This window comes from Coregonus clupeaformis, unplaced genomic scaffold (genome assembly GCF_020615455.1).
Source record: "Coregonus clupeaformis isolate EN_2021a unplaced genomic scaffold, ASM2061545v1 scaf4400, whole genome shotgun sequence".
NCBI classification, from domain to species: Eukaryota; Metazoa; Chordata; class Actinopteri; order Salmoniformes; family Salmonidae; genus Coregonus; species Coregonus clupeaformis.
Window position 1 is genome coordinate 20,194 of NW_025537854.1, and position 4,807 is coordinate 25,000.

Sequence of the window (4,807 nt, forward strand, 5' to 3'; positions counted from 1 at the left end):
CATGTTGATAAAGGCTAAAGTAGACCAGACACGCGGCAGGTAACCACACACACACACACACACAGAAAGCCATGTTGATAAGGCTAAAGTAGACCAGACACACAGCAGGTAACACACACACACACACACACAGAGCCATGTTGATAAAGGCTAAAGTAGACCAGACACGCAGCAGGTAACCACACACACACACAGAGCCATGTTGATAAAGGCTAAAGTAGACCAGACACGCAGCAGGTAACCACACACACACACACACAGAGCCATGTTGATAAAGGCTAAAGTAGACCAGACACGCAGCAGGTAACCACACACACCACACACACAGAGCCATGTTGATAAAGGCTAAGGTAAACCAGACACGCAGCAGGTAACCACACACACCACACAGAGCCATGTTGATAAAGGCTAAAGTAGAGCCAGACACGCAGCAGGTAACACACACACACACACACACAGAGCCATGTTGATAAAGGCTAAGTAGACCAGACACGCAGCAGGTAACCACACACACACACACACAGAGCCATGTTGATAAAGGCTAAAGTAGACCAGACACGCAGCAGGTAACCACACACACACAGAGCCATGTTGATAAAGGCTAAAGTAGACCAGACACGCAGCAGGTAACCACACACACACACACACAGAGCCATGTTGATAAAGGCTAAAGTAGACCAGACACGCAGCAGGTAACCACACACACACACACACAGAGCCATGTTGATAAAGGCTAAAGTAGACCAGACACGCAGCAGGTAACCACACACACACACAGAGCCATGTTGATAAAGGCTAAAGTAGACCAGACACGCAGCAGGTAACCACACAACACACACACACACAGAGCCATGTTGATAAAGGCTAAAGTAGACCAGACACGCAGCAGGTAACCACACACACACACAGAGCCATGTTGATAAAGGCTAAAGTAGACCAGACACGCAGCAGGTAACCACACATCACACACACACACATAGCCGTGTTGATAAAAGGCTAAAGTGACCAGACACGCAGCAGGTAACCACACACACACACACAGAGCCATGTTGATAAGGCTAAAGCAAGGAGACCAGACACGCAGCAGGTAACCACACACACACACACAGAGCCATGTTGATAAAGGCTAAAGTAGACCAGACACGCAGCAGGTAACCACACACACACACACACAGAGCCATGTTGATAAAGGCTAAAGTAGACCAGACACGCAGCAGGTAACCACACACACACACACACACAGAGCCATGTTGGATAGAAGGCTAAAGTAGACCAGACACGCAGCAGGTAACCACACACACACACACACAGAGCCTGTTGATAAAAACAAAGTAGACCAGACACGCAGCAGGTAACCACACACAACACACAGAGCCATGTTGATAAAGGCTAAAGTAGACCAGACACACAGCAGGTAACCACACACACACACACACACAGAGCCATGTTGATAAAGGCTAAAGTAGACCAGACACGCAGCAGGTAACCACACACACCACAGAGCCATTGATAAAGGCTAAAGTAGACCAGACACGCTGCAGGTAACCACACACACAGAGCCATGTTGATAAAGGCTAAAAGTAGACCAGACACGCAGCAGGTAACCACACACACACAAGCCATGTTGATAAAGGCTAAAGTAGACCAGACATGCAGCAGGTAACCACACACACACACACACAGAGCCATGTTGATAAAGGCTAAAGTAGACCAGACACGCAGCAGGTAACCACACACCACACACAGAGCCATGTTGATAAAGGCTAAAGTAGACCAGACACGCAGCAGGTAACCACACACACACACACACAGAGCCATGTTGATAAAGGCTAAAGTAGACCAGACACACAGCAGGTAACCACACACACACACACACAGAGCCTGTTGATAAAGGCTAAAGTAGACCAGACACGCAGGTGTAAACCACACACACACACACACACAGAGCCATGTTGATAAAGGCTAAAGTAGACCAGACACGCAGCAGGTAACCACACACCACACACAGAGCCATGTTGATAAAGGCTAAAGTAGACCAGGACACGGCAGGTAACCACACACACACACACAGAGCCATGTTGATAAAGGCTAAAGTAGACCAGACACGCAGCAGGTAACCACACACACACACACACACAGAGCACATGTTGATAAAAGGCTAAAGTAGACTAGACACGCAGCAGGTAACACACACACACACACACACGAGCCATGTTGATAAAGGCTAAAGTAGACCAGACACGCAGCAGGGTAATCACACACACACACAGAGCCATGTTGATAAAGCGCTAAAGTAGACCAGACACACAGCAGGTAACCACACACACACACAGAGCCATGTTGATAAAGTAAAAGTAGACCAGACACACAGCAGGTAACCACACTACACACACACACACAGAGCCATGTTGATAAACACTAAAGTAGACCAGACACACAGCAGGTAACCACACACACACACACAGAGCCATGTTGATAAAGGCTAAAGTAGACCAGACACGCAGCAGGTAACCACACACACACACAGAGCCATGTTGATAAAGGCTAAAGTAGACCAGACACACAGCAGGTAACCACACACACACACACAGAGCCATGTTGATAAAGGCTAAAGTAGACCAGACAGCCACAGCAGGTAACCACACAACACACACAGAGCCATGTTGATAAAGGCATAAAGTAGACCAGACACGAGCAGGTAACCACACACACAGAGCCATGTTGATAAAGGCTAAAAAGTAGACCAGACACACAGCAGGTAACACACACACACACACACACAGAGCCATGTTGATAAAGGCTAAAGTAGACCAGACACGCAGCAGGTAACCACACACAACACACACAGAGCCATGTTGATAAAAGCTAAGAAGTGCGAGACCAGACACGCAGCAGGTAACCACACACACAGAGCCATGTTGATAAAGGCTAAAGTAGACCAGACACGCAGCAGGTAACCACACACACACACACACAGAGCCATGTTGATAGCTAAGGTAGACCAGACACGCAGCAGGTAACCACACACACACACACACACAGAGCCATGTTGATAAAGGCTAAAGTAGACCAGACACGCAGCAGGTAACCACACACACACACACACAGAGCCATGTTGATAAAGGCTAAAGTAGACCAGACACGCAGCAGGTAACCACACACACACACACACAGAGCCATGTTGATAAAGGCTAAAGTAGACCAGACACGCAGCAGGTAACCACACACACACCACACACACACACACACACACCCACAGACACACACACACACACCACACACACACACACACACAGACACACACACACACGAACACACACACACACACACACAGACACACACACACACACACACACACACACACACACCACACACCACACACACACACCACACACACACACACACACACACACACACCACACACACACACACACACACACACAGAGCCTGTTGATAAAGGCTAAGTGGACCAGACACGCAGCAGGTAACCACACACACACACCCACACACACACACACACACACAGACACACACACACACACCACACACACACACACACACACACACATCACACACACACACACACACACACACACAGACACACACACACACACAGACACACACACACACACACACACACAGACACACCCACACACACACACACACCACACTTCACACACACACACACACACACACACACACCACACACACCACACACATGTTAGTAGCTCTCTGTCACGATCGGTTATAGAGAGTAGGTGACCAAGGCGCAGCGTGATGAACGCGAACATATAGGACGAATGCACGAACAAAACAACAAAAGCGAAAAACGTGACGTCCCTACGTGATAAACACAACCCAAACGAAGATCCCACAAACACTAAGGGACACAGACTGCTTTAAATATGGCTCCTAATCAGAGACAACCAGCAACAGCTGACAACTCGGTGCCTCTGAATGGGAGCCACTCTGGCCACAACATAGAAATACCACAACTAGAACTCCCGACACAGAACATAAACACATAGAATCTACACACCCTGGCTCAACATATAGAGTCCCCAGAGCCAGGGTGTAACACTCTATGTGTTGGTATTGAGGCTACACACCTGGCTCAACATATAGAGTCCCCAGAGCCAGGGTGGTGACACTTCATGTGTTGGTATTGAGGCTACACACCCTGGCTCAACATATAGAGTCCCCAGAGCCAGGGTGTGACACTCTATGTGTTGGTAGAGCTGAGGCTTACACACCTGGCTCAACATATGAGTCCCCAGAGCCAGGTGTGACACTCTATGTGTTGGTATTGAGGGTAGTGGAGTAAACAGAGAGGGACCAGGACATGGGTGAAAGGGAACCCTAATCTGGTCTAGTTTTTAATATATGACTTTATAAATACATCCCCTTTTCGGTTCAACTGGCTGGAACTGCAGCTCTGTCTGCGGCTGATCCCACTACCACAGGTTACAACGTTTATAGAAACATCTCTACTCACACTCCCTGTTTCCTGGCATCGCATCCCTTCCTGTCCACCCACCCTGACTTCGTGTTTCTGGTGTGAAAATACGGGCATCTCCACTCCCGAGAGGGAGTGTTTGTTTTCGATAGATATCACAGGGTTTATGGACCTGTGTGTGTGTGTGCATGTCTGTGTGTGTGTGTGTGTCGTAAATGTGTGTGTGTGTGTCTGTGTGTTGTGTGTGTCTGTGTGTGTGTATCTATGTGTGTGTGTGTGTGTGTGTGTGTCTTGTTGTGTGTGTGTGTGTGTGATATCTGTGTGTGTGTGGTGTTAATCTATGTGTGTGTG

General features: G+C 48.3%; 1 long non-coding RNA gene across 1 annotated transcript; it reads left to right on the top strand.

Moving 5' to 3' along the window:
* Nucleotides 1-485: 485 nt before the first annotated feature.
* LOC123490690 lies at nucleotides 486-3,280 on the top strand. Its single transcript, XR_006661009.1, has 3 exons — nucleotides 486-951; nucleotides 2,508-2,613; nucleotides 2,997-3,280. It is a non-coding gene; the product is annotated as an uncharacterized LOC123490690 (long non-coding RNA).
* The last annotated feature ends 1,527 nt before the right edge of the window (nucleotides 3,281-4,807 follow it).